This window comes from Alexandromys fortis, unplaced genomic scaffold, assembly GCF_014885135.2.
Source record: "Alexandromys fortis isolate MF-2015 unplaced genomic scaffold, M_Fortis_MF-2015_v1.1 scaffold_355, whole genome shotgun sequence".
Lineage (NCBI taxonomy): Eukaryota > Metazoa > Chordata > Mammalia > Rodentia > Cricetidae > Alexandromys > Alexandromys fortis.
In genome coordinates this window covers 634,311-643,801 of record NW_026068241.1, presented here as the reverse complement: position 1 = coordinate 643,801, position 9,491 = coordinate 634,311, and positions in this window count along the sequence as shown.

Here is a 9,491-nt window from a genome sequence, read left to right as displayed (position 1 = left end):
CGTGTGCCACCACCACCCACTGCAAGTATTGTTTGCAAATAGCTTCTTGGTTAGGGTGGGCCTTTGTATTCTCTTCCCTTTATCAGTGCTGGGATTCTGCCTGATTTTAACTCTGTCATTTACGTTCCTTTTGAGAAATGTCTCTTCAGATCTTCAACTCATTTTAAAAATAAACTTTTTTTTAGTTATATTAGAAGAATTTTTTAAATTGTTCCTTTGGGGAATTTCATTGTTATTTTTTAGAAAAGAATCATCATTACTGTATTTCTAGAGTTGTTACATTCTGCAAACAACTCACTCTTGTTTCTCAACTTGAAAAATAACTTGCTTTGCTGCTGTTATGGGGTCACATTTTCTTTCCTTGGATGCTTTGTAAATTTTGCTCCAATGACTTTTTACATTAGGCTGTGTTTCAGAGAAATCTAGGACCATCTGATTTTGCATTAGTCAGAAAATACCACAACTTCATAAGGATATTTTTTGTCATGATAGATCTTAATTTTCATAAGGAATTTTGGCCTTTTATTTGTAGATTCAGGCCTTTTTTTTTTACTTCAGAGGTTTATTCTTATATAGGGAAGTGTTTGAAAGTCTTTTGAAAATCAGTTCCAAAACATAAAAACAAAATAAAGCATTGAAAATATAATCCTGTACCTCTCCCTCACTCTAGCAAGTCTTATTCCATGAAAGTAATCAACTCTGAAATTTTATTTGGTCTACTCAGTTGTTTAATATCCCCAAACAAGGTTAAACTCTTTCTCTTATCACTAATTAAAAACCTTCCTTAATCTTGATTTTGAGTCATATAAAACAGTTTTCAGTATATGCAGAAGGAATTCCCACACCAAAGAACTACTCATCACCACTAAACAACTAGATAAATCACTTAATCCTACAGTTAAAACTATACTGAAAACTGTTTTCAGCAACAGAAATAGCAGAAAGACTACAAATTCATGGAAAATGAACAACTCTCTACTGAATTACCACTGGGTCAAGCAGAAATAAGAAGGAAATCAATGATTTCCTTGAATTCAACAAAAATAAATGCAAAACATACCCAATTATATGGGATAGAAAGCAGTGCTAAGAGAAAAAAAATTATTTTACTAAGTGCCTACATAAAGAAATTGGAGGGATCTTTCAGGACTGCCATGGCACATGCCTTTAATCCCAGCACTTGGGAGGCAGAGGCAGGCAAATCTCAGTGAACTCGAGTTTGTCCACTCTACAAAGTGAATTCCAGGACAGTCGGGACTGTTATGAAGAGAAGCCTGTCTCAAAAAAAAAAAAAAAAAAGAAAAGAAAAGAAAAGAAAAGAAAGAAAGAAAGAAAGAAAGAAAGAAAGACTGAAAGAGAGAGAAAAAGAAAGAAAGAGAAAAGATAAAAGAAATAGGAGAACTTTCATACTAGCAACTTAACAGCACATCTGAAAGCACTAGAACAAAAAGAAGAAATCTCACCCAAAATCTAACAGGAAGGACAGGCTGCTTGTCATCCCAGCTACCCCGCTAGCTTACACACAAAATAATCACAAAGAAATTGTATTAATTAAATCACTGGCTGGCCCATTAGTTCTAGCCTCTTATTGGTTAACTCTCACATCTTGATTTAATTCATTTCTAATAATCTGTATGTCACCACGAGGTCGTGGCTTACTGGGAAAGATTCAGCATGTCTGACCTGGCATCTCCATGGCAGCTCTCTCTGTTCCTCTGCCTTCTTCCTCCCAGCATTCAGTTCTGTCTACTCCACCTACCTAAGTGCTGCCCTATCAAAAGGTGAAGGCAGTTTCTTTATTCAATCAATGAAAGCAACACATGGACAGAAGAAACTCCTAATACCACCAAAAGAAGTAGATAACCAGTCTATAGTCCATAATAACAGAGAAGCTAGGAAAACCCTAAGAGAGACATACACAGATCCCCCTGGTGTTGAAATAGAAGCAGCAGTGGGGCTGTGTCCCCAACACCCTGGCCGCTTGGCTAGCTTATGCCCGAAATAACAACACACAAACTGTATTCATTTAAGAACTGCTTGGCCCATGAACTCTAACCCTTACAGGCTAATTCTCGCACCTGGACTAGCCCATTTCTAATGATGTGTGTAAGCACCCCAAGGTGCGCTTACCGGGAAGAGTCTAGCCTCCATCCATCCTGGTGTCTCTCCTCCAGAGAACAGAGCTGTTGGGTCTCTCCGGGAGCAGAGCAGAGTCTGACCTCACTTCCTCTTCCACCCAGAATTCTATTCTGTTTACTCCTCCCACCAATGCTTTAACCTATGAGGCCAAGCAGTGTGTTTATTACTTAACCAATGAAATCAACAGATTGATATGACACCCCCACATCACCCTGGGAAGGGGAAACAGACAAGACCTCCTAAGGAAATTAGGAGGAGTGAGTAGGGAGGGTGGAAAGGGAGGGGAGGAGAGAACGGACAGAAGGAGGAGAGCATGAGGGAATGGGATGCTCAAGAAAGGGGAAGGGCAGTGAGGGAGAGAAATGAAAGAGATTATCTTGATTGAGGGAGTTATTAAAGGGCTAGAGAGAAACATGGTACTAGGGAAATTTCCAAATGAACCCAGTTAAGACTCCAAGCAACAGTGGAGAGGATACCTAAACTGGCCTTCACCTGTAATCAGATTGATGACTTCCTGAACTGTCATCATAGAACTTTCATCCAGCAACTGATGGACGCAGATACAGAGATCTACAGTGAAGCACTGGGCTGAACTACCAGAGACCAGTGCAAGAGAGGGAGAATCAGTAATACAATCAAAGGGGTCAAGACCATGATGGGGATACCCATAGAAGCAGCTGACCTGAGCTAGTGAGAGCTCACTGACTCTGGACTGATAGAGGGAGAACCTATATAGGACCAAACTAGGCCCACTGAATGTGAGGGACCATTCTGAGGTTTGGGCAGTCTGTGGGGCCACTGGCAGTGAACTGCCATATAGGAGCACATTTTCTTTGGAGGGATGACTTGCTCTGTAGCAGCAGGTCACTTGTTTATCCCAGCCGCCCAGAACCAAAATAACCACACAAAAATGTATTAATTAAATCACTGCTTGGCCCATTAGTACTAGCTTCTTATTGGCTAACTCTTATATCTTAATTTAACCCGTTTCTATTAATCTGTATATCACCACAAGGTCATGGCCTACCAGCAAAGTTTCATCACGTCTTTCTCCGGTGGCTCCATGGTGTCTCTCTCAGCCTTCCTTATCCCAGCATTCAGTCCAGTTTTCCCCGCCTACCTAAGTTCTGTCCTATCAACAGGCCAAGGCAGTTTCTTTATTCATTAACCAATAAAAGAAACACATAGACAGAAGGATCTCCCACACCATTGCTCAGCCTAGATATAGAAGGGAGGGCCTTGGTCTTGCCTGGAAGTGAAGTGTCAGACTTGTTGACTCCCCATGTGAAGCCTTACCCTTTCAAAAAAGTGGATGAGTGAATAGGGTGTGAGGAAGGGTGGGGCGGGATGAGGGGAGGGAGTGGGACTAAGGATAGCTACGTAAAATGAGAAAAGATTGCACTAAAAATTTTATTAAAGAAGGAAAGACAAAAGATATAAAAGGAAATAAACTGAAAGCTAAAATTAATAAAATAGAAACAAAGAGACCAATACAAAGAATCACCGAAATGAAGAGTTGGTTCATTAAGAAAATAAGCAAGATAGACAAACATTTGTCCAAACTAACTAAAAAACACAAAGAGACTATTAAATCAATGAAATTGGAAATAAGGGGGGGCATAACAACTGACACCAAAGAACCCAAAGAATCATTAGGTCAAATATTAAAAATCTTTACTTCACCAAATTGAAAAAAATCTAAAAGAAATGGATGATTTTCTTGTTAGATGTCACTTACCAAAGTGAACTTGAGATGAGATAGTTTAAATAGACCTATACCCCTAAGAAAATATAAACAGTCATTAAGTCTCCAAACCAAAAAGAAGAAAAAAAATCCCAGGGACCAAGGGTTTAGTGCATAATTATAGCAGATATTCAAAGAAGAGTTAATGCCAGTACTTCTCAAATTATTCCACAAAATAGAACTAGAAGGAATATTGTAAAATTTGTTTTATGAGGTTACAGTCATGCTGATATCCAAACCACGCAAAGATTCAACAAAGAGAATAACATCCAATATCCTCCATGAACATTTGTGCAAAAATACTCAACAAAATAATAGGAAACTGAATCCAAGAACACACCCAAAAGATCATCCGACATGCTTAAGTAGGCTTCCTCTCAGAGATGTAGGAATGGTTCCACATATGAAAATCTGTCAATGTAATCTGCCATATAAACATCTGAAAACAAAATACATGTTTATCTCTCTAGATGCTTAAAAAGCCTGTGACATAATCTAACACTCTCTCATGATAAAAGTCTTAGAGAGATCAGTGATACAAGGGACATAGTTTAACACAATAAAAAACATTATACATAAAGACAATAGGCAACAACAAATGAAATGGGGAGAAACAAAACAATTCTACTAAAATCAGGGACAAGATAAGATTGTTCATCTCTTTATATACTCAAAACAGAATTTGAAGTTCTAACTACAGCCATAACAAAATTAAAGGAAATCAAGTGGTTACAAAGTATAATGGAAGAAGTCAAAGTATCATTATTAGCAGATGATACAATAGACTACATAAGGCACCCCCAAAATTCTACCAGGGAACTCCTATAGATGATATAAATTTTTAGTAAAGTTTTTGGATCCAAGATTAACTAAAAAAAATCAGTAGCCCTCTCATATACAAATGCTAAGGGGCTGAGAATGAAATGAGGGAATAAATACCCTTTACAGTAGCCTCAAATAATATAAAATATCTTTGAGTGACTCTAAACAAGCAAGTGAAAGACTTGTATGACAAAAAACTTGAAGTCTTTGACAAAATAAATTGAAAAAGATATCAAAAGATGGAAAGATCTTCCATGCTCATGGACCAGTAGGATTAACATAGTAAAGATGGCCATACCAAAAGCTATCTACAGATTCAATATAATCCACATTAAATTCTGAACACAAGGGCTGGAGAGATGGCTCAGTGGTTAAGAGCATTGCCTACTCTTCAAAAGGTCCTGAGTTCAAATCCCAGCAACCACATGGTGGCTCACAACCATCTGAAATGAGGACTGGTGCCCTCTTCTGGCCTGCAGGCATACACACAGACAGAACATTGTATACATAATAAATAAATAAATAATTTAAAAAAAATTCTGAACACAATTCTTTACAGACCTTGAAAGGACAATACTCAACTTCATATGGAAAAACAAAAATGTAAACAACAACAGCAACAAGAACAACAAAAGGATAGCTAAAACTTTCCTCTACAATACAAGAAAACCCAGAGGTACCACAACCCCCAATTTCAAACTTTGCTGCAGAGCTATGTAATAACAACCACATGGCAATGGCATAAAAACAGTCTAATTAAATCAAAGTCTCAGATGTAAATCCACTTACCTATGGACACATGATTTTTGCTAAAGAAGTCAGAAATACACAATGGAGAAAAGACAGCATCTTCAGCAAACGGTGCTGATATAACTGGATGTCAACATGTAGAAGAATGCAAATGCATCCACATTCATCACCCTACACAAAATTCAAATTCAAGTGTATCAAAGACCTTAACATAAAATTAGATACATTGACTCCATTTGAAAAGAAAATGGGAAATAGCCTTGAATGCATTGGCAAGGAGACAACTTTCTAAAGAGAATATTAATAGGTTATCTCAGGCACTAAGAATAACAATCAATAAATGGGACCTCATGTAACTGAAAAGCTTCTGTAAGGCAAAGTACACTGTCAATAGGACAAAATAATAGCCTGCCAAATGGGAAAATATTGTCTTCAACTCCACATCTGTCAAAGGGCTAAAATTCAAAATGTATAAAGAACTCAGAAACTAGATATCAACAAACCAAATTATCCAATTTTAAAAGTGTAGTAGAGATCTAAGCAGAGAATTCTCAAAAGAGAAATCTCAAATGACTAAGAAACATGTAAAGAAATGTTCAACATACTTATCCATTGGGAAAATGCAAATGAAAAATACTCTGAGATCCCATCTTACAACTGTAAGAATGGCTAAGGTCAAAAACACAAATGACAGATCATGCTGGCAAGGTTGTTAAACAAGGGGAACACTTCTCCATTGCTGATCTGAGTACAAACTTGTATAGCCGCTTTGGCAATTAGTATGGTATTTCAAGACCCAGCTTTACTGCTCTTAGGTGTGTACCCAAATGATACCTGGTGTATAAGGTCCTTCTGTTTATGTGTTGCTTTCATTGGTTAATTAATAAACTGCTTGTCCTGATATGGCAGAACTTAGGTAGGTGGAGAGGATGGAACTGAATTCTGGGAGGAAGAAAGCAGAGAGAGAGAGAGAGAGAGAGAGAGAGAGAGAGAGAGAGAGAGAGAGAGAGAGAGAGAGAGAGAGAGAGAGAGAGNGAGAGAGAGAGAGAGAGAGAGAGAGAGAGAGAGAGAGAGAGAGAGACAGAGAGAGAGAGAGAGACAGAGAGAGAGACAGAGAGACAGAGAGACAGAGAGAGACAGAGAGACAGAGAGCGAGAGAGGAGAGAGAGACCCTTTAGCTGCCAGGTGAGACATGCTGAATCTTTCCTGGTAAGCCACGACCTTGTGGTGACATACAGAAAATAGAAATGGGTTAAATCAAGATGTGTGAGTTAGCCAATGAGAGGCTAGAGATAATGGGCCAGGCAGTGTTTGAATGGATGCAGTTTCTGTGTGTTTATTTCAGGTGTAAGCTAGTCGGGCAGCCGTGACAGAACAAAAGCCCCGCTCCCTACAACAGATACCCAATCCTATCATAAGGAAACTTGCTCACTATGTTCATAGCTGCCTTATTTATAATAGCAAGAAATTGCAAACAACTCAAATATTCCTCAGCTAAAGAGTAGTTAAAGAAAACGTAGTGCATTTGCACAATGGATTATTACTCAGTTGTTAAAAACAATGACATCATGAAATTTGCAGGCAACTGAATTGAACAGGAAAAAAATAATCCCAAGTGAGGTAACCCAGACCCAGAAAGACATACATGGTAGGTATTCACTTATAAGTGGACATTAGTTGTACAGTGAAGGTTAATCATGCTCTAATCCACAGCGGTACAGAGGTTAAGTAACAAGAAGGGATCAGAGGTGCATGGATCTCCCTGGGAAAGGAGTTATACTGGGAGTATGTGGGTATGGGAACATGAGGGTCCAAGCATGGGTTGGGGGATGAAGGGAGTGAGTACTGGGAGAGATAACTGGAATTCAGGGTATTTGTTGGGCAATGTAGAACCCTATTGCAGTGAAATTCCATGGAATCTGTGAGAGTGACCCTAGCGAAGTGTCCTAGTAATGGGAGATACAGAGCTGGGACTGGGCATTTCTATAACCAGGTAAGGCTACCAGAAGTGAGACTGAGACATCAACCTAATCACAAAACCTTAGACCTACAATATGTCCTGCTTGCAAGATATGCTGTGGTAATGGTGGTACAGAACTTAAAGGAGTGGCCAACCAATGACTGGTTCAACTTGAGACACACATCACAAGAGAGACTAACACTGTGTTGATGGCCAGTAACCAGAGGCTGGAAATGACAAAGACCCATGACAGAACTAAACACAACTGGCCAAAATAATCAATGAAATGATTTCTAATGATATTTTCCTTTACTCATAGTTCAGTGCCTAGACAAATTGTCAGTGTTGCTATCACCCAGCAATTGATAGTAATAGATGCATAGACCCACAGCCAAATACTAGGCAAAGCCAGGGGAATTCCACAGAAGAGTGAGGAGGATTGTAGGAGACAGAATGGTTGAGGACACCACAAAAACATGACACCCAGAGTCAACTGAGCAGGGTTCATAGGGGCTCACAGAGAGAGAAGTGGCAATTGTGGACCCTATATGTATCTGAGCTAGGTCCTCTGTATATACATTATGGTTCTATAGCCTATGTTCTTTTGGGATGCCTAACAAAGTGGGTTATCTCTGACACTTTTGCCTCTGATTGGTACCCTATTCTTCTAGTGGTTTGTCTTGTTCAATCTTGATATGAGGATTTGTGTTCTAGCCTTATTGTAATTTGTTATGCCATGTTCAGTTGATATCCCTAAAATTTTTTGAAGGGAAACAAAATAGTAGATGTGGGGGAGATGAGAATTTGGAGGTAGAGGAAATTTGTCAGGATGTAATATATATATATATATGTGTGTGTGTGTGTGTGTGTGTGTGTGTGTGTGTGTGAATAAAAGAAGGAAAATGTTACCATTCCCTATATTTTCTTTTTTCTGTGTTTTCTATGAGGCAGTGAGTAATAAACTCAACTGAAATTTTGTTCTTGGTTCTTTTTTTTTTTTGACTCTGATTTCATGATCAATGACTATGTGTGTTTATTTCGATTCAATAGGCTGAAAGAATTCCTAGATAATTTCCCTTTTAATTTCCAAAATTTCTGTGTTGAAATCCTATTGGCTGGACATTGGGCATCATGTACTAATTACCAAGTTATATTATCTTTTCTCCATTATTTTATACTCTTTGATGCTTTGCATGCTTTCAGAATTTCTATAGTTTGAGCATTATCCCTTAAGTCCTTCCATTATACTTTGCTATTTTATTACCAATATTAAATATGTATAAGGTGTGGATCAAATAATTTAAATGAGCTTTCTGCTCACTTAATCAAATACTTGTAATGATCCACCATGGCAATTAAGAAACACAGAGAAAAACATCAAAATAGAATGTCGAAAATTAATCAAATATATTGATTTACTATTGCGCTAGAGTAAATAAGAAGGGTAAATGCACATAATAAAGGCACTAGAGGATGAGTTCAGTCAAGTTCAAATTTAAAATTAATATGGAAAAATTTTTTAATTATCTGAAAAGGAAATGTACAATTTGTTATAAATTTGAAGAGCTATGTTGGTCTATTGATGTGAGTCAGTGGTAGAGCATTTGCCTTGCATGTAAAAGACCTTTGGTTGTGTCTCCAGCACTAAGAATATAGATAAGGGTAGGTTGATCCCGAATTTTCTGAGAAACCGCCACACTGCTTTTCAAAGTGGTTGCATAAGTTTGCATTCCCACCAGCAATGGATGAGTGTACCCCTTTCTCCACAACCTCTCCAGCAAAGGCTATCATTGGTGTTTTTGATTTTAGCCATTCTGACAGGTGTAAGATGGTATCTAAAAGTTGTCTTGGTTTGCATTTCCCTGATCACTAAGGAAGTTGAGCATTTCCTTAAGTGTCTTATGGCCATTTGAACTTCTGTTGAGAATTCTCTGTTCAGCTCAGTGCCCCATTTTGTAATTGGGTTGATTAGCCTTTTATGGTCTAGTTTCTTGAGTTCTTTATATATTTTGGAGATCAGTCCTTTGTCAGTTGCAGAGTTGGTGAAGATCTTCTCCCAGTCAGTGGGTTGCCTTT